The sequence below is a fragment of the Callospermophilus lateralis genome, chromosome 7 (assembly GCF_048772815.1).
Source record: "Callospermophilus lateralis isolate mCalLat2 chromosome 7, mCalLat2.hap1, whole genome shotgun sequence".
Lineage (NCBI taxonomy): Eukaryota > Metazoa > Chordata > Mammalia > Rodentia > Sciuridae > Callospermophilus > Callospermophilus lateralis.
The window spans coordinates 42,118,633-42,145,246 of NC_135311.1; positions in this window are offsets into that span (position 1 = coordinate 42,118,633).

Genomic DNA, 26,614 nt, shown 5'->3' on the forward strand with positions numbered 1-26,614 from the left:
AGGACACATTTCCTGTTCAGCACAGGTCATGGTGGAGGTAAGCATGCTCCCTTTCATTTCTTGGAGCCTGGTTTGCCTACTGCTGCCTGTCAAGCCATGAAAATGTTCAGGGATTCTCTTCCAAGTTCACCCTCCTGCAGTTTGCAAAGATGCATGAGCCAGGAGTCTGCTCCTACTTCCTTCTGAAGAGTAACCGCCACTTGAGGACTGGTCCTTTCCATTCTCCTAGTGGCAACTGGGTGGCTTCTTCCTTTTTTGTCCACGTGAATAAAACTTTTGGAAACACTGTTGTTCACAGCTCCATCATGGTTTTATTCCTCTGGCTGAATGCCAAAGAGTGTGGCTCAAGGTAATATGGTAAATGTTTAACTTAACCTGGAAGTGTCAAACCCTTTTCCAGATGGTGACAATACTGTGCTGTTCTCCAACAGCACGTACATTTCACCCCTCCACACTTTTGCCAATGTGGGGTGTTATGCACAATAGAGGGTGTGTGGCAGGACTTCACCAGGGCTACAATTTCCATTCCCCAATGACAAAGGAAATGGGACACTTTTTCTTGCTTTATTCATAGCTCTTTGAGAACTTTCTATTCAACTTTTCTGTCACTTTTCGATGTGCTGATTGTCTTTTTATTGAAATGGAAGAGTTTTTTATTCTAGAAAAAAATCTTGAATTAATAATATTTTCTCTCCTTCAATATATTTCCCATGTAGTTTCAGATAAATATTTGAAATTATATAGAGACTTTAACTTTGTGAAGTCTAATTTATTATTTTTCATTGTTAATTGACTTTGTCTTAAGTATTTTTTTTCTTGTCCCATGACTGAAAAAATATGCATTCTCCTATGTTGTCTTCAAAAGGTTTTAAATCTCATTTTTACATTTAAGTCTGTGGTTCATTGTGACGTTTTTATTTTTTTATGGCATGATTTAAGGGTAAAATTTTATTTCTCTCCACATGCATATCAACATTTTCCAGCATCATTTCATAAAAAGAGCTTCCTTTACACCCATGAAATTCCCAGGACTCCTGTATTTTCAAAATCAAACAATTAGAACAGACCCTGCCCTGTTCTAATGACTGGCAAATATTATTTTGTTTTATATATATATATATATATATATAGTCTTTGAATGATACAGTGCATTTTATTCATTAAATTTCTTTCCCTCATTTTTAGTTCTAGAGTATAGAAATTGCTTTAACATACATTAGCCTTGTATTCCATTGCTTATATTATATGATCTGGTTCGAATATTAGCATTAAGTCTGGCTTCCTAACTGTAAAAACTGTTTTCTCCTTCTCTTCATTTTGACAGCATGTCTTTAAGGCTAATAATTTTTCATTTTTTAAGTGCTGGGAATGAACGCCAGGTCATCCTGTTTGCTAGGCAAGCGTTTAACTTTTAAGCAACACTATCAACCCTAAGGACATTATTTCTTCCTTATGTGTTTCACAGAATTAATGGGTGAAGCCACCAAGCCCTTAAGTTTCTTTGTAGGAAATATTTTAATTTATTTCACTGATTTGGTTTAAGCAGACTTTCATTTTATCTTGTCTTCATTTTGCTAAGCTGAGTCTTTCAAAGAATCTGTCCATTTTACCTGAGTTGAACATTTTATTCAAAAAATCATTCACAACATTTTTTTATTAATGCTTCTAGGGCTATAGTAATTTTTTCTTTTGATGCTATGGTAATATGCATTTTATTTCATTGGGCTTACTAAGGACTTGTTTATTTTACAAGTGTTCTTGCAGAACCAAATTTTGACCACAAGAATTTCCCTCTATTGTTTCTTATTTCACATTTTCCCACTCACTATTGATGCCTTATTTTCACCCACTTCAGTATTAATTTGCTCTTTTTCTACATACTCTTTAAGTGATGGCTTAGATCAAGGACTTGCAAACCTGGTTTCTAAAAAAGGCTCAATAATAAATATTTTAGACTTTGTGGACAACACAATCTCTATGGTAAAACTCAGCTCTGCCACTGTGTGCAAAAACTGCCACAGATAATGTGTGACTGTGGCTCTGTGACAATAAAATTTTATTGGCAAAAACAGGCATTAGGAAAGTTATATCTTGTGAGCTATAGGTTGCTGATTCCTATACAGATTATCACCTTTAATAAGCTCTCTATTTATATTAAATGAAAATATGCCATGAATATTTAGCCATCTTACAAAATTTGATATGTTCTCATTTTTACTATGATTCAGTTACAAGAGTTTTCTAAGGGTCCTTGTGATTTTTTTTCTTTCACCCAAGTGTTCCATCAAATTTTTCAAATTAATTCCTAATATTTGAAAATTTTCAACATACCTTTCTTATTCAGTTTTTGTTTTTATTGTTGTTGTTGTCTGGGGATTGAACCCAGAGGCACTTAGCAACTGAGCCAAATCACCATCCCTTCTTACTTTTTATTTTGAGACAGGGTCTTGCTAAGTTGCTTAGGGCCTCCCTAAATCGCTGAGGCTGGCTTTGAATCAGTTATTCTTCTGGGAATGAATGCCAAGTACTCCTGCATGCTAGGCAAGCATTTTACTATTAAGCAACACTCCCAACCTCAGCCTGCCAAGCCACTGGATTACAATCATGTGTCACTGCACCCATCTTATTCACTTGATTTATAATTTACTTTTATTACGATCAGAGAACAGATGCAATTGGAATTAAACACTTTGAACAATTTGAAGTTTACTGGGACTGGTTTCATGCTCCGATGTATATAGTATCTTGGAGAATGTTTTATGGGCACTTCTGTGTTCAGTTATTGGATACAATCTTGTATATTTAAATTTAAATTACTGACATTGTTCCATTTAACTATATTTTTATTTTTTATATTTGTATAAATTCTCTTAAGATTGTTGAAATCCCCAAGCAGATATATAGGTTTCTCAAATTTCCTTTAGTTCTGCTATTTTTGCTTCATCTACTTTGAAGTTCTATTTTTAGGTACATGTCCACTTAGGGTTTTTACATCAATAAATTTACCATGTTGTTGTATGGTGATAGTGAATAATAATAATATTAATAATAATAATAATAATAATAATAGGAGTAGGAGAAGGAGGAGGAAGAGGGGGAGGAAAGATAATGTTGAATTTTGGGGCAATGCTCTTTCTTTCAAAGTCTATATTATCTGATATTTACCTAGTCACACTGGAAAACTTATTTGTGTTGAATATTATATCTTATCCCAAACTTTTATTTTTTGTTTCTTCACATTTAAAGTATGTCTCTTCAGGGCTGGGGCTGTAGCTCAGTGGTCAAGCACTTGCCTACTGTGTGTGAAGCACTGGGTTTGATCCTCAGCACAACATAAAAATAAATAAAGATACTGTGTGTTCATCTACAAGTAAATAAATATTTTTTAAAAAATTAAGAAAAAAAGTATGCATCTTCAAACCCACATATGCACAGTTATCACATAGTAAACACAGGTGCCTTAAACATGCATTGGAGAAAAGATAAGACTCTTCAACAAATGGTGTTAGGAAAACTGGAAATCGTTATGTAGTAAAATGAAATTAAACCCCCTACCTCTTACCTTGCACAAAACTCAACTGAAGGAGTATCAAGGACCTAGCCATTAGACCAGAGAGCCTGTGCCTACTAGAAAAAAAATGTATGCCTAACTCATTATCATGGCAGCCTGGGAATTTCCTCAACACGACTACTAAAGCACAAGTAGAAAAATAAAAAATCAATAAATGGGATTGTATCAAAATAAAAACTTCTTCACAGCAAAGGAAAAAATCAAGAATGTTAAGAGAGAGCCTAAGAATGGGAAAAATCTTTGTCACCTACACCTCAGATAGAACATTAATCGCCAAATATACAAAGAATTCCAAAAACTTAACACTAAAAACCAAATAACCCAATCAATAAATGGGCAAAAAAACTGAAGAGGCACTTCACAGAAAAAACATAAAAGCTCAACAAATATATAAAAAAATGTTCAACATCACTAGCAAGTAGAGAAATTCAAAATTAAAACTACCCTGAGATTCTACCTCACTCTAGTCAGAATGTCAGTTATCAAGAAATCAAGAAACAATATATGTTGGAGAGGATATGGGGGGAAAGGTACAGTCATACAGTGCTGGTGGAACTGAAAATTGGTGCAACCACTCTGGAAAGCACTATGGAGACTGAAAATTAGGAGTGGAACCACCATTTGACTCTGTTATTCTACTCATCAGTATATAACCAAAGGACTTAAATTAGCATAGTACAGTGAGGTAGCCTCATTAATGTTTATAGCAGCTAAATTCACAATAGCTAAGCTATGGAACCAACCTAAGTACTCTTCAACAGGTGAATGGATACATAAAATGTGATATATATAATGAAATATTACTCAACCATTAAAAAGAGTGAAATTATGGCATTTTCCCATAAATGGATGAAGCCAGAGATTCTCATTCTAAGTGAAATAAGGCAATCCAAAAAAACCAAAGGCCAAATATTCTCCCTGATGTGTTGATGCTAACACAATAAGGCCTGGGGTAATAAAAGTTTATTGGATTAGACAAAGGGGAACGACCAGGAGGGAGGAGGAATGGGATTAGGAAAGATACTAGAATGAATTAGACATCACATTCCTATGTTTGTATATGAATACGTGACCAGTGAAACTCCACATCATGTACAACCACAGAATGTGATCCTATTCAGGATAAGTGATATTCATATATGCATAATATGTCAAAATATACTCTACTTTCATGTATATCTAAAAAGAACAAATTTTAAAAATAAAGTATGTCTCTTATTAACTTCATATGGCTGACTCTTCCTGTTAGTCCTGACATGCTGATAGAATGGGGCCTCAGTCTAACAACTTTTCATTTGATTTTTAGTTGTTAATCCCTTCTTTTTCCATTTTTCCCTTCTGACCTACAATTCTTCATATTAATGAAGTATTATTCAGCATTCCAATTTTTCTTTTATATGACCTTATTCAATATACCTTGTTGCAATTTTAGTCTTATTCTCCATGACTATTTATCACCTTAAAACACAGAAATAGAACACTTCATGGATAATTAAAAACTCCTCAGAGTGCACCTTCAATTAATCCTCCTTGTGTTATTCATATCACTTATTTTGCAGGGAGATATCATGTGCTGATATACATAGCATAAATGCATATCTTCTCCATTTTTAACTGCTTTTAAAATTAATTGTATAAAGCCACATGAATGTTCTGCATAGTGGGCCAGTTGCATATTTAAGTGCAGCAGACTTGACAAAGATGCCACACTGTCAACACCATGGACTCACAGTAAAATCTGATGCCAAGCAGGATACTAATAGGCAGTTCAGGACCCCAGAGACACTCACCTGCAGACTACCCTTGCTCTGAAGTGGCACCAAACTTCTTGGAAATGTTGCCTTCTTAAGTTCTGTTCCCTATGAAGAAGAGTTTGGCCCAGAGAATGTGTATGCTGACCAGCCCTTCTCCGTGCTTAAATCTACTGCCCTTGGCATGATGGGACAAGTGTTTCTTAAATTCCTGTTTAACTGTAGAGTACTGCTCATAATATGGCTGGGTGAGAAGTGCTGTAGAACCTAAGAATATCACAGTGAGATGAGGAGCATGGGCGGAGATCATGTTCACACCTAAGACAGCCAATCTCACATGTCTTGGAGGGTATTTTCAAAAGCTGAATGAATCTTCACAAGGTGTGTCCTCTGTACAGACTCCAGTTCAGGCAACTTTCAATAAAGGGCAGGAGTGCGGGAGGGCAGGTATATCTTCCCTGGGTGCATTGTATGGAGCCCGGAGGCAAAAGGTACAGAAGTATTTTAGTTGTCCTTGAGTTAAATGTAACACACCTTGAGATTATGAGTCTGAACTCAAATATTGTGCCTACATGAGTTTTCCTGCAGCTCCAGTTTTAATATCTAGAACTGACTCCTTGTGTGGCAGGGACACATTTGAGTAAGGATTTTTCTGTCATTAAAATGTAACTTTGTAGGCTTTATGGAAATATGGACTTGGCCTTCTCCAAGAACTAAATTTTCTTCTATCAGCTATAGATACTCAGGGCAACTCAGGAATGTGAATGATGAACATGACTTGGACTCAACAAGTTACTAAGACTTTCCCTGGAGATCAAGGACAGCCTGTTTCTCCTGGAATCTTTCCCTCATACTTTAATAAGTTATTATTTTTTCTAATTATCAGGATCTCAGACAACAGAAGTCAATGGCAATGACAGCTATGACAATGAAGTCATGGCCACCTCCAAGACAATGTAGTTATGGCTGCCTCCATGCATGACCTGAGATTTTCTCAGTGTCTTCCTTTGAATGTTTTTTGGAAGAGATCATTTCCTGGAACCTACCAATTAACTGTCTTACTATAACAAGAAATCATCCAACATGTTTTACTTCTTTTTTAAAAAAATATTTGAAAGTGCCTGTACAGGTATGTTAGATACACTGTGGAACATACACAACAGGTTGTACTGAAAGTCATCAGTGTTATAATAGACAAATACATTATACAACCAAGAGTCAGACAAGAACAGTGTGATATCAACATGCTCTTTTCATAATATGTGGTGTTAAGAATCAATTTGAAAAGGGACAATACTCTTTTTTTTCCAAATGCCAGAAAAAAATTATTAATTCTATTTGCTGCCTTGAAACCATGAAAACTGTGCAGTTTACTGGGCCCAGTGTGTTTGGCCACTCACTATGGTCTATACCCAAGGGTCCAACTTTGCAAGAGGCATCTGAGGCTGGGCCTTAAAAAGGGAACACGGGTTTAAATCTCTAGATAACATCATGCTCTCTAGACATCTATCAGAGATAAGTAGCATTTTAAAATGATTTGCCATAGAAAAAATGTGACTGCCTTTCATTAGCGAGGCCCTGCAGGGTGCTTGCTGCTCACTGTGTGGGTGTGGCTGCCTCTCACTGTGTCTCATTTCTTTTTGTCTGAACTTGAGCATTTCTTTCCTTAGTTCTCGACTCTCAACTCTTGCCTTAAACAATTTTGATGATTGCTTAAACCAATAACGATGTGTGAAGAAGACCTAGAACATCTACTGTAATTAACCTTGGATGATGAGTTTATTCTCAGAATCCCATCTGAACTCTGATTTGTCACCTTTGCTGTAAAAGTTCAAAGCAAGTCTCTAGAATAGTACAGAAAAGAAAGGAAACCACTGTATCTATGCTAAGAGGAGAGACATCTGCCAGTCCTGGCATCTTCTGGTGTCTGAACTGGTGGCTGGATGTGGAAGGTCTCATGCACATTTCCATATGTGTCCCATGGAGACTGGCAATATAGATGCTGAATACAGGAGTGGTGTGCTTCTTGGTAGCAAACCATGTTTATGGAATGGGAATGCTTCTACCATTCAGGAATATTCACGCTCAAAATGGAGACCCTAAGTGATTGTTTTGTATTTATTTATATTTTTATTTTTTTTATTGGTTGTTCAAAACATTACAAAGCTCTTGACATATCAAATTTCATACATTAGATTCAAGTGGGTTATGAACTCCCATTTTTACCCCAAATACAAATTGCAGAATCACATCAGTTACACATCCACATTTTTACATAATGCCATATTAGTAACTGTTTTATTCTGCTACCTTTCCTATCCTCTACTATCCTCCTCCCCTCCCCTTCCATCTTCTCTCTCAACCCCATCTACTGTAATTCATTTCTCTCCTTGTTTATTTTCCCATTCCCATAACAACCTCTTATATGTAATTTTGTATAACAATGAGGGTCTCCCTCCATTTCCATGCAATTTCCATTTTCTCACCCTTTCCATGCCACCTCATGTCTCTATCTAATGTGAATCTTTTCCTCCTGCTCATCCTCCCTGCTCTGTTCTTAGTTGCTGTCATTATATCAAAGAAGACATTTGGCATTTATTATTTTGGAATTGGCTAGCTTCACTTAGCATAATCTGCTCTAGTGCCATCCATTTCCCTGCAATTCCCACGATTTTGTCATTTTTTAATGCTGCGTAATACTCGATGGTGTATAAATGCCACATTTTTATCCATTCATCTATTGAAGGGCATTTGGGTTGGTTCCACAGTCTAGCTATTTTGAATTGTGCTGCTACGAAAATCAATGTGGCAGCATCCCGGTAGTACGCTCTTTTAAGGTCTTCAAGGAATAGTCTGAGAAGGGCAATAGTTGGGTCAAATGGTGGTTCCATTCCCAGTGTTCCCAGGAATCTCCATACTGCTTTCCAAATTGGCTGCACCAATTTGCAGTCACACCAGCAATGTACAAGAGTACCCTTTTCCCCACATCCTTGCCAGCACTTGTTGTTTGACTTCAGAATGGCTGCCAATCTTACTGGAGTGAGATGGTATCTTAGGGTGGTTTTGATTTGCATTTCTCTGACTGCTAGAGATGGTGAGCATTTTTTCATGTACTTGTTGATTGATTGTATGTCCTCCTCTGAGAAGTGACTGTTCAGGTCCTTGGCCCAATTGTTGATTGGGTTATTTGTTATCTTATTGTCTAATTTTTTGAGTTCTTTGTATACTCTGGATACTAGGGGTCTATTTGAAGTGTGAGGAGTAAAAATTTGTTCCCATGATGTAGGCTCCCTATTTACCTCTCATATTGTTTCTCTTGCTGAGAAAAAAACTTTTTAGTTTAAGTAAGTCCCATTTGTTGGTTCTAGTTATTATCTCTTGTGCTATGGATGTCCTATTAAGGAATTTGGAGCCCAACCCGACAATATGTAGATCAGAGCCAACTTTTTCTTCTATCAGATGCAGAGTCTCTGATTTTATATCAAACTGCTTGATCCATTTTGAGTTAACTTTTGTGCATGGCGAGAGGAGGGGATTCAGTTTCATTTTGTTGCATATGGATTTCCGGTTTTCCCAAAACCATTTGTTGAAGATGCTATCCTTCCTCCATAGCATGCTTTTAGCCCCTTTATCAAATATAAGATAGTTGTAACTTTGTGGATTAGTCTCTGTGTCCTCAATTCTGTACCATTGGTCCACCCGCCTGTTTTGGGACCAGTACCATGCAGTTTTTGTTACTATTGCTATGTAATATTGTTTGAAATCTGGTACCACTATACCGCCTGATTCACACTTCCTGCTTAGATTTGTTTTTGCTATTCTGGGTCTTTCATTTTTCCATATGAATTTCATGATTGCTTTATCTATTTCTACAAAAATGCCATTTGGATTTTGATTGGCATTGCATTAAACCTATAGAGAACTTTTGGTAATATCGCCATTTTGATGATGTTAATTCTGCCTATGCATGAACAGGGTATATTTTTCCACCTTCTAAGATCTTCTTCTACTTCACTCTGTAGGGTTCTGTAGTTTTCATTGTATAAATCTTTCACCTCTTTTGTTAGGTTAATTCCCAAGTATTTTATTTTATTTTTTTGAGGATATTGTGAATGGAGTGTTTTTTCTCATTTCTGTTTTAGAAGTTTTGTTGCTTATATACAGAAATGCCTTTGATTTATGCGTGTTGATTTTATATTCTGCCACTTTACTAAATTCACTTATTAGTTCTAGTAGTTTTTTTGTAGACCTTTTTGGGTCTTCTAGGTATAGAATCATGTCGTCAGCAAATAGTGATAATTTAAGTTCTTCTTTTCCTATTTTTATGCCTTTAATTTCTTTCATCTGTCTAATTGTTCTCGCCAGAGGTTCAAGAATTATATTGAATCGAAGTGGTGATAGAGGGCATCCCTGTCTGTTCCAGATTTTAGAGGGAATGCCTTCAATTTTTCTCCATTCAGAATGATGCTAGCCTGAGGCTTAGCATAGATAGCTTTTAAAATGTTGAGGTAAGTTCCTGTTATCTCTAGTTTTTCTAATGTTTTGAACATAAAGGGATGCTGTACTTTGTCGAATGCTTTTTCTGCATCTATCGAGATGATCATAAGGTTCTTATCTTTAAGTCTATTAATGTGGTGAGTGACATTTATTGATTTCCATATATTGAACCATCCTTGCATCCCAGGGATGAATCCTACTTGATCGTGATGCACAATTTTTTTGATGTGTTTTTGTATCCGATTTCCCAGAATTTTTTTGAGGATTTTTGCATCTAGGTTCATTAGAGATATTGGTCTGTAGTTTTCTTTCGTTGGGGTGTCTTTGTCTGTTTTTGGAATCAGGGTGATGTTGGCCTCATAGAATGAATTTGGAAGAGCTCCCTCTTTTTCTATTTCCTGAAATAACTTGAAAAGTATTGGTTTTTATTCTTCTTTAAAGGTTTTGTAAAACTCTGCTGTATACCCATCCGGTCCTGGGCTTTTCTTTGTTGGTAGTCTTTTGATTGCTTCTTCTATTTCATCCATTGATATTGGTCTGTTCAACTTGTGTATATCCTCCTGACTCAGTCTGGGCAAATCATATGACTTAAGAAATTTATCGATGTCTTCACTATCTTGTATTTTATTGAAATATAAGTTTTCATAATAATTTCTAATTGTCTTCTGTATTTCTGTAGCATCTGTTATGATATTGCCTTTTTTATCCCGTATGTTAGTAATTTGATTTCTCTCTCTTCTTCTCTTCGTTAGCATGTATAGGGGTCTGTGGATCTTATTTATTTTTTTGAAGAACCAACTTTTAGTTTTGTTAATTTTTTCAATAGTTTATTTTGTTTCAATTTCGTTGATTTCTGCTCTGATTTTAATTATTTCTTGCCTTCTGCTACATTTGCTGTTCTTTTGCTCTTTCTTTTCTAGGGCTTTGAGATGAAGTGTTAGCTCATTAATTTTTTGTTTTTTTCTTTTTTTGAGGAATGACCTCCAGGCAATGAATTTCTCTCTTAAAACTGCTTTCATTGTGTCCCATAGATTCTGATATGTTGTATCTGTTTTTTCATTTATCTCTAAGAATTTTTGATTTCCTCCTTTATGTCTTCTGTAATCCATTGATCATTCAGTAACATATTGCTCATTTTTCATGTGATATAGGATTTTTCCTTCCTTGCTTTCATCATTGATTTCCAATTTTATTCCATTATTTTCAGATAAAATTCATGGTATTATCTCCACCCCTTTATATTTACTGAGGGTTGCTCTATGGAATAATATATGGTCTATTTTTGAGAAGGATCCATGTGCTGCTGAGATAAAAGTATATCCACTTGAAGATGGATGATATATTCTATATATGTCAGTTAAGTCTAGGATATTGATTGTGATATTGAGTTCTATAGTTTCTTTTTTCAACTTTTGTTTGGAGGATCTGTCCAATGGTGAGAGAGGTGTGTTGAAGTATTCCATTAGTATTGTTTTGTGGTCTATTTGATTCTTGAACTTGAGGAGAATTTGTTTTATGAATGTCACAACACCATTATTTGGTGCATAAGTATTGATAATTGTTATGTCTTGTTGGTGAATGGTTCCTTTTAACAGTATATAATGTTCCTCCTTATCCTTTTTGATTAACTTAGTCTTGAAGTTGATTTTATTTAATATGAGGATGGTCAGCCCTGCTTGCTTACAGGGACTGTGTGCGTGGTATATTTTTCCCCAACCTTTCACCTTCAGCCTGTGTATGTCTGTTCCAATCAGATGTGTCTCCTGGAGGCAGCATATTGTTGGATTTGTTTTTTTAATCCATGTTACCATCCTATGTTGTTTTATTGGAGAGTTAAAGCCATTAACGTTTAGAGTTACTATTGATATATGGTTTGTACTTCCTGCCATGTTTGATTATTTATCTTTTTTTTCCTAATTAATTTTTTTCTCCAAGATTAGTTTTTCCCCCATCCTCTGTCTTTACCGAGGCACTTCCCATTGATGGTTTTGGTTATTGTTTTTCATTTCTTCCTCATGTAGTGTTTTGCTCAAGATGCTTTGCATTGCTGGTTTTCTGGCTGCAAATTCTTTTAGCATTTGTTTATCATGAAAGATTTTTATTTCATTGTCGTACCTGAAGCTTAATTTTGCTGGATACAGAATTCTTGGTTGACATCCATTGTCTTTCAGTGTTTGAAATACATTGTTCCAGGATCTTCTCGCTTTCAGCGTCTGTGATGAAAAATTTGTTGTTAACGTTATTGGTTTATCCATGAATGTAATCTGCCTCCTTTCTCTTGTAGCTTTTAATAATTTCTCTTTGTTTTGTATATTGGATATCTTCATAACAATGTGTCTTGGTGTTGGTCTACTGTGATTTTGTGTGCTCGGTGTCCTGTATGCATCTTCAATTTGTATATTCGTTTCCTCTTTTATTTCTGGAAAGTTTTCTGTAATTATTTCATTCAGCAGGATACTCATTCCCTTGTTTTGAATCTCTATATCTTCCTGTATCCCGATGACTCTTTAGTTTGTTTTTTTTATGTTATCCCATATGTCTTCGATGTTTTTCTCGTGATTTTTTACCAGCCTTTTTGAGTTGGCTAGACTTTTTTCAAGATGATATATTTTGTCTTCATTATCTGACTTTCTGGCTTCTACTTCCTCCACTCTGTTAGTGATACTCTCATTTGAGTTTTTAATTAGGTTTATAGTTTTCTTCATTTCTAGAATTATTGTTTGATTTTTTTATAATCTCTATCTCCTGATAAAGATGCTTAACTTCTTCTTTTATCTGCTTATGTAATTCATTCTCAATGTGTTCTTTCACTGTTTGAATTTCCTCTCTCATATCCTCCTTAAGGTTCCATTCCATCTGTCTAAGGTATTCCTTGAGTTCTTTATATGACCATTCTCCTGATGACTCTAGGTCCTCCTGAATTTTTAGGTTGTCCTGTATTGTTTGTACTCCTTTTCTTCCTTGCTTTTTTGTGCTGCTCATGTTACTTCTTGTTCTGTTTGACTGCTGAGTTACTGCTTACTCCTATAAATTTATTTGATGCTTGGGAGGAAAGGTATTTGAAATGAAGGGAATAAGTCACTGTCACCACTGGTTTCAATGAAGTTATCTCATCCGCTGCATTCTGGTGATGTCAGTTCTCTGCCATAGTGGTATCCCATGCAAATGGTGACAGTTCATTCCCTTTGCCGGGTGACCAATGCAATGGTTGGGTCCTGATTGTCTCTCCCAAGCCCCATTTCAATCCTGTGGCCACTGCCAATGAAGGCTCGGTTGGCTTTAACCTCCATAGCATTAGAAGGGCCAACCAGTTGTTTCAGCGAGATCCTTTAGTGCTGAGTCACAGCAGTTTGTTTGCACCAGAGTCAGTGCAGCCACCAGGAATTACGCTCGTCAATCCCCCAGCTGCGGAACAAAATCCGGGGCAGGGCAGCATCCAGGCTCTGCACAGGATCACGCTCTTGGGTCGGCCTGCAAGGATCAAGGGACTAGCATCCTGCCTGTACCGGCCTTTCCCACTCCTGTCCTGACTGCTGCCCCTGTCCTGGCCGCTGCCTCGTTGGTGCGACCCTAAGTGATTGTGATGAGGAGAAAAGACATATTCTCTAAGGAAGCATCTCTGAGTGAAGTTAATACAATGTATGTTATTTAATTCAGTGAGTCACATTCCTACAGGAGGGGTAACAGTAAAGAAGCAAATAATTTCAGCTCAAATGGAAAATAGAAGACCCCATGTGCTCTTTTGATAGAAGAAAGTGAAAAAAAGAGAAAGGCCAAAAGTGACTTTAGAGATCCTAAAGAAGTGATGTGGCCCTCCACCTCCACAGACTCTGCATCCACTGATTCAACCCAGATCAAGCTATTCAGAAAAAAAAAATCACATCAGTACTAAACATGAACAGACATATTCCTGGTAATTATTCCCTAAACAGTACAATATAACAACTATTTACATAGCATTGACATTGTATTAGGTATCATATGTATTCTAGAAATTGTTTCAACTCTACAGGAAGGTTGTGTGGGTTCCCTGGAAGTACCACACCTTTTCAAATAAAGAAATTGAGCATCCTCAAATGTTTGTACCTGGAATCAAATTTCCACAGATATGAAGAAGGGACCATAACATTTTCAAACAGATAAAAAAAATCCTCATTAAAAAGACCCCAAATTCTAAAGCAACTTTTAACTCTAAAAGTGCATCATTGAAGAAGGCAGTGGAAATATATGAGAATGCCATCTGCCTTCGCAGTTTCTGTAGCATCTTAAAGAAATTTCAGTGTTTAGCACATAATGACAATGTTTATCTGAGCAACTGAGTAAGATGAGCAATTAAAGCCAAAGAAATTTTGATAATGTTTCATAGAAAATAAAGATTGTCCAGCATTGAGTTGATAACATAATTGCTTCCTTAAGCTGGGAAGACAATTTCCCTAAATAAACTGGAAGCATTTTTTTCACCTGGAAATTGATGGTTTCTTGCTTTTTTGAACCATGGAAAGGTCTGTAAACTCTGTAACCCAGGTTAGATGTCTGCATTTTTATACTTTTAGAAATTTCTAAAAGCAAACACCAAAAACACTCCATTACATGTCCAAATTGTATAAAGTCATAAAAAACTTACAAGTATCAAGGACTTAAATATAAAAAATATAGTCTTTGCATTTTGTGCTCACATGCACAAAAAAATAAATACAAAGTGATACACTGGTGTGTCATATATCTCATTCAAACTCTTTTTTATTCCTTCCCTTTTTTAGATAGATTTTACTAAACTATAAACAGACACAGAGATATAGGACAAAATATATGAGTTCTGTGGCTCAGTCCTCGCATTTTTCAAGGAGAAGAGGCTGAGAAATCTGTTAGTGAGTAACAATTACCTAAAAACTGAGAATTAATGTTGATGGGGGTGGATTTGTACACTTCAGAGAGAATCTTAACTGCCAAATGAGCCCAAAATTTAAAAGTAAGAAAGCCTGAAACCACACATCCTGGATTTCACAAGCCAGCTTTGATCTATAGGGCCTGGTGAAAAAACAGGTGACAGGATACATTAATGACATGCCAAGTTACTGCCTGAGACACTCACATGCATTCTGAGAGCAAAGAGTGGTATTTGACAAAGTGCCAAAGTTAATGTTGGCATTTTCAAGAAATTCATTTGCAGCCTTAGGTACTTGGCCAACACACCCACTAGTCCTTCAAATGAACCATGTACATCACATTTGAAGCAGAGGCTCCAGCTGTCCTCTGTCTCATTTGCATCTCTAGAGCTTGCCATATGTATCCTCAGCACCCAGGCTCAAGCCCATGCAAAGCCACTGCCCAAATGCACACACAAAACCAAGTCAAGGAACAGAGAAAGCCAGAGTGTGGTCAGTTATCACACTACCAAACACCCACTGAACCTTGCACTCCAGCACTGGATTTCAAGGTGATCTGATCCTCAAAAGAGGCATGAGTAATGAGTCCTCTTTGTAATAAATCTGGAAAGTTTCCCCAGCCTGTTAGGAAAACAAGTGAGAAAATTTTTAAACCTCAAAGCCATCTTTAAATTTTAGGGAACGTTTTCTTCTGGTGTCCATTTTTTACTGCATCAAGGATGTTACAATCCCTGACTGAAAAGAAAAGAAATATATATATACACACACACACACACACACACATACATACACATACATTTAAATGCTGCAGTTTTGCATATATATATATATATATATATATATATATATATATATATATATATATATATTCATACAGATGCTGAAATTAGAAAGGGAACATGTAGATAAAAATGAAACAATTGAAGAATTTTTAAATTTTTATTTTAATGGTCAAAACAAAGAATTACCCTGTGGTTAGAATATACTTTTATGCTGTAAAAGTGAAGTCACTTTATTTCTGAAATATTTCCAGGGGAGAAAAAAGGAAAAATCCAAAAGTTATGAAGAGTAAAATCAACATATTTCAGCAGGTTTCATCAACCTTGCCAACAAGAGGCACATCTTTTCCAGGCTAGAATTCCTAACTCAGCACATTTCACAATGTAAGTTCCTAATGTTTTTCCCATCATCAGTTGAGATATTTTTCAGTTGGAGGTCTGCACATTTAAATGCTGAAGTTTTGCATGCTTTTATTTTAAAATGTGTTTATTTCAATACATCTCTTATAATTTCCGTGTAATATGTATAGTACATACAAAAATGCCTGATATTCACATTTCAGCATAACTTTTCCACAATCCACCCTGTCCCTTTACGTACAGGTGATGTGCACTACAGAACACATATGTAATTTTAATTGAGAAGAAGGTATATAAAGGTTATAAAGCATCTTTGGTGTCATTTACAGAAAATGGAGAATTAAGATAGTTTTTAAGATGTTTAGAGCATAAAACCCAATGGTTCCAGTGGCATGAAGGGTTCAGGTGAAGCCAACCTCAGTGGTCACTGCTAGTGGATTGAGTGGGACTTTGCTGTCAAAGCTTTTACTAAGTCTCAATTTGCCAATTTTGAAAAGACCCCTTTCTAAGAAAACTGATCAATGTAAGCCAAGGTGGATTTTTTAAACTTAAAAATCAGCAAGTACATATCTACAGATATGGAAATGAGACAGAAAAAAACAATCCATGTTCTCACTGCATTCATGTGCATAAATCAAAACTTTATGCATAGATATGGAGGATTATTGCATGCTGTGAATACCCTGGCCAATGCACAAAACAGTTCTAAAGGTGATGTTCCTTTTCTCAATACACACAGTATTCTGGGTTTTGCTAGATCTTTTTCTCCCTCTTCCTGCTAACTCAAATGCAGCACACCTATTTGTAAGAGTAGCCTTTTTGTTATGGCAGGTGCTTCTTTATCCCTGTACTCTGGCCTTGAAAGAGGAACACCAGGACCTGGAGATAGTGGCTGAACATCTCCAACTGCATCAAGCCACACAGTCCTCAGCTTCTGTCTCAAGCTCCCTCTCTATGATCAGTGTTTACAACCTGCAGCCCTCTCCAAAAACCTGCTTATTTTTCCCTCAAAAGGGTCTGAGCATGCCATTCTTTGGGAAAAATAAAGGGACTTGAAAACCCTTGTGTAGTTCAGATCATTTATCAAGCCCCAGGATTTGGTTATCTCAACCATGAAAACCCAGAGAAGGAATACAGGTGAATGCATGGTGCCTGGAATCTGGAGTTCAAGACTAGTTTGTGTTGTTGCCCTATTTGAATATAGGTATCTTGGGGTGTAGTGCTGAATAGCTATGGTTGACTAGCTGGAAAACAATGTAATTGAAACCATGGTTTATACACTGAAGTAAATAAGACCATGAAATACTTCAATGAATGGTGACCATGTCACATATGGAAACAACTGACAGTCACTCAGAAATCCAACTAAATTGTCTCAAGTTGGCTCTTCAGCATTTTCACACACACACACACACACACACACACACACACACACAATGTTATGTGGTCAAAGGGATCCTTTTCTGGGGATGGGGTTGTGGCTCAGTAGTATAGCTCAGTAGTATAGCTCCTAGCATGTGTGAGGCACTGGGTTTGATTCTCAGCACCGTGTATAAACAAACAAATAAATAAACATCAATCAATAACAATTTTTTTTTTAAAAAGGGACCCTTTCCTCATGACCTTTCATTTGACTTCCTCCATGTTGAATTGACTGAGCTCTACTATGAAGGAGCACAGGTCACTGTGTAGAGGCTGATTCATGCTGGGTATGTCTGTGCTGTCCACTAGAAACATCTTCAAAATCATGGTTAGCTTCTACCTCCACCAAGGAAAAACTGGCACATCCCAATAATCCCCGTTTGCTCTCTGATCCTGTCCCATGTTCCCACCTCAGGAAAGGCTCTGATTTGAATGTTCCTGTACTGATGCTCTCATGACAATGACAATTCCTCCCAAACTACACACCCACCAAAGTGTCACTGTGCCAGTGGTTGGCAGGCAGCCTGCTGAGTGCAACAATCACCTTCAGTTCACACTCCTCTCTTTCAGAATGGACCTCCATTATTTCTTTGAAGTTGAAGCTTCAAAGACAGATATAACTGAAAATGTTTCCTAGAAGGAGCCAGACTTCCTGGATAGCTTGGCTGTGTGTCCATCAGGCATGAATTGTCTTCTCTCCTCACAGTTGTTCTCTGATACCTTCCCACTAAGCCCTTTGAAAGATCACTGGCTAACCAGGGAGCTCTTCCTAAAAGGTACCAGTTGTCCTGCAAACTCCTTTTGCAGCTAAGGCCTGGGTATTCTGCTTCATTCTCCAGTTAAGCTGAAGCTCTTTGAAGTCCCTTTATTCATCTCCTAAGCTCCATTTTAAATACTTAGAAAACCAACCCAATACTAGCCTATGAGATGAAGACTACATCACCTGTAATTTCAGCCTTGTCTGTGGCATGCAAGAAATACAGGAGAAATTTTTTGGCTGTTGCTTCATGGGTAGAAGAGTCTGGGTTCCTATGCATGGGAGTCTAAAATACAAGATCAATTGGATAAAAACAATTCTCTTTTGTATAGTCTGGCCATCAGCCATTGGAAGTAAAGGTACTGCTTCAGGTGACTTGTTAAAGGTTTCTCCTACTTTGGTCCTTTCAAATTCCATTTCTAAGGGATGCAAATGGCTCAGTTAACTAATAATGAGATTAGTCCAGTGTCTGCTTTTCTAACCATAGCATCCTAATAAATTAAAATGTCACATTTTGCTAACCTGAAATCTTACTTTGCTTGAGATGATAATTCATGATTTTTTTAATTATTTTTATTTAAAAATTATACAAGAATCACTTTTTCTCTCTTAGCACTTTAATTTTTCAATAGCTATAGTTTGTTCTAATAGTTGCTACTTGGGCTCTGTAATAGTCATTTATTTTTGAGAATTCTGCTTTTCCTACAAATACACACCTGTGAAGACAGTTATTGCATGAATAAGTATTTATAACTTGAAACATCATCTAATTTTATTTTTTTTTATCTGATGAAATGGAAAGTTTAATTGGAAGGTAATTCTTGGGTGCTTTCCCTTCTGCAAGCATGGTAGATCAATTTTACCTTTAGATTCAGTTTGAATGGAAGATTTTGTTGACTACAAAAAAAAACCCCTGCATGGTCACTGTTCACTGGGGGCTTTCTGCCCTCAACAGTGCACTCCAGGAGCTCCCCAGGATTCTCAGCAAAAATAGGACAAATATAAATGTGTGTGTTCTAGTGTTCTAAACTTCACAAAGAAAACTATAAAGAGGGGACTGGGGCTGGGTCTCAACAGTAGCACACTTGCTTAGCATGTGTGAGGCACTGGGTTCAATTCTCAGCAGAGCATATAAATAAATAAAATAAAGGTTTATCATCAACAACAAAAAAGTCTAAAAGAAAAGGAAACTATCAAATATGACCCTCCCTCCCTCAATGTATATTAACATTTTAAGTAAAGCTCCTGTCCAAGTCTTACACAAGAAAGATCAACAGCTACAGCTAAAAAAAAAGTGAAAATACTCTTCTTAAATGCTGTCAATAAAGAGAAATGTGCAAAACTTGAAAAACCTAATATCCTGCATGGACACCCAGGAAATGGCATGTCGTGGCAAATCCCAGGGAATTAAATTCATGTGTAAATCAGACAGATTTCAAAGAAAAGACTGAATTTTTTTTCTCTTCATGGTTTAAAAAAATTCCAGAGGTCAAAGGAACAACTGTGGAAATATATATAAAAAAATACTGAGCAGCACTCCTAACAAGTAAGGAAAGCTACATTCAGTCCCCTCTCATGTGTGTCCAAACCCAGGCCATGGCCTGTACCTGTCCACTGTGCTTTAAAAGGTATAGGAAAAAGTATATCACCATCCAAATATCTCCTCACTACACACAGCCATTTACCATGACATGACAAACAATGTCTGTGGGGTCAGGTTTACTATCTGCACTGATCTGGTACCAGGCTGTAAGCAAAACTGTTGTGTCAGAATTTTTCCATCCTTACATGTAGCTGTTTCAGAAGAATTTTCTGCTTGAAACCCAGCTGCCATAGCCCTCCAGACCCCTGAAATATGCTTAGAAAGTGCTCCCTCCAGAAGTCCAGGGACTTAACTTTCTGAAGTCACCCTATTGCTGATCAGACTCATAGCTCCACCGTTTAGAAAACAGAAGGTATAAAGTTTAATACAACATAAGAAAGGGTTTCTTTCTGGTCTTACAGCCTTTCCTATAGTCTCTAAAGTCCTGCAAGTCTCCCAGCCACATGTCCAGGCAGATACACTAGATGATATCTTCACTGTCAAACAGGATGGAGTTGGTGTATGGCTCCTGTCCCCTGGGAGGTTGGTGGTATAGTAAGTAAACTTGATCCTCTTCCTCTTTGGGATGGAGAAGTTTATATGTTCATTTTTTATCTCTTTCTCATAGACATAGACAGAAGGTCTGAGCAACTGACTGGAAGAGCTTCTAGGAACCTCTGTTCAGCAAGAAGTCACTCTCCTCAAGGTGCAGCCCCATGTCTATCATGGTCGTGCACTCCTCCAAGGGAAGCATGATGTCCTCTGTGTTCTCCAAAAGCTCCACCTCATTTCCAAGCCAGACCCAGTCTGGAAATGAGGGATATTGCCCTGCTCACTCACTCCAAGACTTTGTGCCTGTACTTTTGGGCAAATGCCACACAGTTCATCAAAAAGACCAGAATGGCCAGGCAGAAGACACAGATCAGGGTGTACATGCCAGTCTGATCTCCAAGTCCATCAAGCCCCTGGAGGTCAATGTAAGGTCACTAGTGTTATTGGATTCTGGAAACTTCCCCTGAGTGGGGAAGATGGTGAAGCCATCTGCACCTGTACTCTGGAGCAGCTTCTTGTCCTTCCTCTCCTCAGGCAATGTTTGGGTTGTGCTCCTGTAGGTCCTGTCCTCTGGGACAGCAGGGCTTCCACCCTGGAGCCACTCCTGCACTGCCTTTGTTAAGCAAGATGAAGAGACTACACTCGAATTGTCATCTAAGAATCCAGCAGACAGCAAAGTAGACAGACAGAGCAGGGACAGGAATGCCTGCTACTGACAGGTGTTAAGCAAGCACTTATTATGTGCTCAGGGCTGAAAAAGCACCAGAAACACAGATCTCACACACACTCCCAATGACTCACTCACTCTGTTTTAGCAGGAGTCTGAGGCTCAGAGATGTCAATAGATTTATGTGAAGGGCCCCAGAGGCACCGGTGAGAATGGCTATCCAGATCTTTGACTGTCACATCCTGGATATTAGGCAGGGCACCCCCACCCTCTCACATCCCCTGCTTAGGGAAGTGGGTATGTAGTTTTGGGGAGACAGTGTAGCTGCCCTGGGGGCCCACAGGCAAGAACAGGCAAGCCACAGGCAGGGGGGATTTGTTGGGAGTGGTGAAAACCAGTAAGCAGGTGAAAGATGGTATGGAAATTAAAACAGATGATCCAGTCCTAGATGGTTGGAGGACTTCCTGAGGGAGATATGAACTGTGCAGGGAGGGAAAGAGCAACCAAGTGGAGCTTGAGGGACAAGGAAGCAGCAGGCCTCCCAGGGCAAGGGCTGGCCCTGAACTGGCTGTGAGCAAGTGTGGAAGGCACAAGGAATGGAGCACCGATGCAGAGCTGGGCCAAGCCTGGGATTCAGGCAGCACGAGCCACAGCTAGGACATGGGACAAGCACTCTCAGTCTATCTCACTGAGCTACAGAGCCATTCTTAACACAAGCTCCAGGAGCCAGTGTCAAGGGCTCAGAGTTTGCCTTGGATAAAATCCCATTGCCATCCTCTGTGACACAGGGATGTCTCAGAGGGGCTACTGTGCTCCAGTTTGCCACACTCCACAGAGCTCTCCACACAATGCCTGTCAGTGCATTCAGTTCCTTCTAAAAGTTAATAAAATGAAGGCCAGGGAGAGGAAGTCCAGACACAGATTCTGAGGATGTGACTGCCGGGAACGAGGTTCTTTCCCCATGATTCCCAGAGTCTGATTTTCAAGGAAGCATTTTAACATCTTTCTACAATCTCGTCTGGCAACCTGTGTCCCCAAGCTTCATCCTTGAGCCACACCACTCCAAAGCAACATCTGACCCATGGCCTGCTGCTCTCTTTAGGTACCTCTGGCTTCACCCCTGCCAAGGCCTTGCTTTCCCCAGGTTTGAAGGCTGAGCCGGCCTGAGGGAGCCACCCTATCTCCTGCTCCATCCCAACACTATGCCCTGGGTTCCTCTTGGCCAGGACTCCTGTGTTCCACACATAACTAAGTCCTCATCATGAAAACCACTTCCATGTGCTCTGAAAGGACTTGATTATTTGCATCTGTTTGCTGCTTCTGCCTTTGATGACAGCCAGCCCCTACCTCTGTCCTCTTCCTTCCCTGAGCTTCCTTCTCTAGGGAACCAGAGTCCCATCCCAGTCCTCCCTGCAGCTCCACATACTGTCCACTGAAGCCCTCTCCTGTTGGTTTCCTAGAGCCACCCATATATCTGTTGCTCCTCTAAAAGGCCTCCTGTGGCTTGGCACACAGGGGTACTTATGGCTATGTGATTCACACAATGGTGCTGATGGCTATGTGATTCACAACAAGGTAGGCAGGGACGGCCAGTTCTGTAGAGACCCTTCCGCATTCTGTCACCTCCTAGAGGGTCACACAGAGCAATATGCTCCTCCCAGAATAACACAACCAGTAAAGCAAATTAGGGACTCTGTACTCCAAGTTCTTACTGGGAGACATTCAGGTAGCTCACTCTTCTGGCATATATCCAATCCCAGACACCTTGAAGAAAAGCAGGTCATCAGACTTCATGTTCTTGGTACAGGCAGGAACTTTGGAACTCACCTGTCCTCTAGGGAACAGCTCCAGGGTCAAGTTCCCAGATGCTGGTAACAGGCAGGCATGCAGGAGGATAGCAGCCTCAGCCCTTCAGGCTAACTTCCAGGCACACCTTCAACAACCTGGAACAGACCTTACTGGCCAGAATCTTTAACAGACAGGTAAAGCCAACCAACCACAAATGAGTCTCCTGGAGCTGTGGAGAACATTGACCAGCTGGTTAGACCTGCTCTCCAATCCAGGTTGGCAAAGGTGTGTATGGCAAAGGCCCAACACCCAGCACCAGTGGCCAAGTATCTACCTCACGGCACTCCTCCCTGTTAGGCAGAGAGACTCGAACTTTCCTTATACTGGGCCAGGGTGGCCATTTGTGCTGAGTCAGAGTAGCCAAGCAGTTGTCCCTCCTGGGTGATCTCCCATCTGGGCAAGCTTGTGCCTTTGTAGGTTTTCAAATGGAGACACTCAGGAGTATATCCTGGTCCCTCCTCCAGTTCAGCACCCTGAGCTACCCTTGGCATCTCCCAAAGCCCTAGAGACCCTCTTCACATGATGGATCACACAGCCTCTACATAGAGGGGTTTGTGGCCCTTAGGAACTGAGGATGGGCAAGAGCCAGGGACTAGTCTACTGGCTCATAATGCCTGGTTGACATTGTTGCTCACACACTCATTCCCTGGTATCCTAAAGGGAGCTCAGTGGCCATGTATGGCCACTATTTCCTAAATGTGCATGAGGAAAGAGCTGGCTAAATACATCAAAAACCTTCAGGATTTTAAAGTGATGGAGATTCACATTTATTGACATGGAAAGATGTTCTTACTGATAGTTAAGTTTTTGAAATTAAGAACCAAGTTCATTGAGACCAGAGTTGTGGCTCAATGGTAGGGTGCTTGCCCAGAACAACCTAGTTTAGATGCTCAGCACAACACAAAGATGAATAAAATGAATATATTGTCTCCATCTACAACTAAAATTTTAAAAAGAAAAAAAGTTAATTGTCATTTAAAAACAAAGAGTTCACATAAAGTTCTGGGTATCTTGATAAAGTCAAGGTTGGTGAACTCCTTCTCTGTAGAGGTCTAGAGAGCAAACAAATTCTCTAGACCTCTACAGAGACTAAAAATGGCTAAAAATGCAGCCACACACTGCTGGTGCTGTCGTGTGACCACCACAATAGGAAGAGATGAGAAGCTTCCAGTAAAACTTGACTTATAAAGCACATCATGGAGCGGATGTAGACCAACCCCTGCTCTAGAAACTAGTAAGTGAGAATACCCTTTCTCAACCTTCAACCCAGGCCTGCATAGAAGCAGGGACCACAAGTTCTGGCTGCTGCAGGGTGTGGGAGAACAGCTGGAGCGGCAAGCCTCTTTTAAGACATTGGGGAAGAGGTGGCCACAGGAGTGAACCCAGTGTTTCTGACTTTACCCATCAGAGATGCCAGCCCCATGTGAACTTTTCTTTAACTTTCTAGAAAGAACCTCTGTCTAAATATGGTGCCTCTCCTTCCTCTGTGCTGTGTTTTTGTCCCTGGAAGATGCTCTGCACTATGGGTGGCCTTTGTGTGGCTGCTCTACAAGATTTGTATAGAAACTCTGTTTTTAAATGGTAGACATTAGTCTGACATTGAGAACATCTGTTTCCTAGGGTTGCCACAGCAATTGACCACACACTGAGTGGCTTAGAAAAACAGAAATTCATTCTCTCAAATTTCTAGAGGCAACGAGTTCAAAACTAAGGCATTGGCTGAGCTGAACTGGCTGCAGAGTATCTATGGGAAGACCTGTCCATGATCTCCTCTTCCCTGTGGGGTGCTGGCAGTCTTGGGCAACCTCACGAGTGGACAAATCTTCCAAATGTCAGCCACCATCTTCACATCGACTCCTTCTCTTTTCACATTTGTCTCCTTTTCATAATCATGATATCAGCCACATTGAATTAGGGCCTACCCTAAAGATCACATCCTAACTTGACTGTATTTGCAAGACCCTTTTTGCAAGCCACCTCACATTCCTGGGGGCCTCAAGGTGAGACTTGTTCACACCAACATGCAGTGCCTGGAAAGCCACTCCCAACCTTGCTGCAAGCAACCTCATCATTCAAATCTAATGCAGCAAGCAGGTGTCATGAAAGGCCACTTTGTGAGAATCCAAAGTCATGCCCAAATTGACTGTCTAGGAGGCTTGCACCTCCATGACTGGTGACAGCTGGACCAAAGCCTCACACCTGCCTCCTGGAAGGCCCGTTGGTTGTTACAGTTAAAGCTTATTTTTAGGGTTTCATAAACTGACTTCCAGACAACTCACATATAATCAAATAAAGCCTTTACTGAAGCACACCAGTGGTGGCTGACCAGAACATAAAGCTATTCCCCTGTTAAGTCCTGATTTAGTCCACCATGGGGGGTGTTTCTCCTTGACTCGGGGTCCTCTGAATTCTTCCTCTTCTCTGTATGTCACCTGGGGACTAGTGTGACATTTTACCCAGACTCTCTCTTCTGGGAAGCACATCAGAGCCCTGCATGATGGTGATGGCTGGAGAGGTCAAAGATAAGGAAACCAAAAACCTCACCTATCCAGGGACCTGTTTCAGGGGAAACGAAGAAACATGCAAGATTCACAGGCAGGATGTCGCAATGATTAAGGGGATACTCTTTGCCTGAAGATGTTGGATAAAGTTTCCTAGATTCAAGTTAACTCTGAGGTGGGTTTTAAGGTTGTGTAGGAATTGAAGAGGTGTTAACCATGTCCTTCTTTCTAGTTTTGGAAGTTATTGTAAATCTGTTATTTTGAAACCTTTGAAAGCTTTGGATTTAAAAAAAATGGAAAGGCAAACATCAGTGACTCCTGACAAATGTCCTCTTGGTAGCCACAGGTCTGGATTCTGGCAATTAGCGTCATAAGTTAAAACTCAGCTCTGTCATGGTCATGTACACATTCTTCTGTTTGATGCATTGTTTGCATATACTGGTTGTTTGGATACAGGACAAATAGCACAGACCTCATGCTTAGGGCCATGATAGCCCTGGATCTATTCTGATCTGGACAAGGTCAGCTGGCTCCAGCTGCCAGCAGCAGGTGTGTTTTCTGAGCACTGAGCAGCCTGCAGGTCTGAACAACAGTGCTGGCCCCACAGCCATGGTGTGCGCCTTTCTATTTAGAACAGAGCAATCAGATACAGTGGACTTTCAGGACCCAAAATCCTCTAATGACCTGGCCCTGGGATGGCTTTGCCTGATGTCTCAAGGCTGCTGGGTGGCAGGGCTGAGGGGTGGGATGGGGTGTTGCATGTGATTATGAGAGGATGATGCTTTTCCATGGGGAAATTGAGAATGTTGAGTGGGGTCCCTTATGCCTGGGAGCCATCTGTCAGTCAAGCAGGGCTTGGTATTGCCCTTGGCTTTGACCTGATTTCTTTTGGTGTGGTTGTCAGTCAAATGAATGGATGCTCTGGTGTTTCCCCTGACAGCTGGTACAGTAGCCATTGTCAGAGAGCCAGTGAAACCTGTAATAGTAGAAGAAAATGTGACTCCATTTGTTTTATGACTTCATCCTGTAAAACATGCCAAGTAGAAGGGTCATGACTAGGGAAAGATGTCCTCTTTCTTTTACTATAGAAACCTTTAAGAACAAAGAACTACCTAATAGGGTATTGTTTCTGTAACTAGGGTAACAGGGCTCTGTGTCTGTAACTGGTGAGACTTGGCTAAATGTGATTGGTTAGGCTTCCTTCCACTTGACTGGACTCTCCCTCTTCTATGACCTGGCTTGCTTGCATTGGCTAGATGCATTGGCCCACATACAGGCCATGCGAGCTGAGTCTCTACTGAGTGGAGCTGTGGCCAGGGGCTCCATGGACACAGAGATTGGGTAGCTAAAGCTCCAGGCTGGCTTGGGGTGGACAGGTGGGTGGAGGCCTGAGGACACTTAAGGAAATTGGTTAACCTGTGACACATAAGTTGTGGCATCA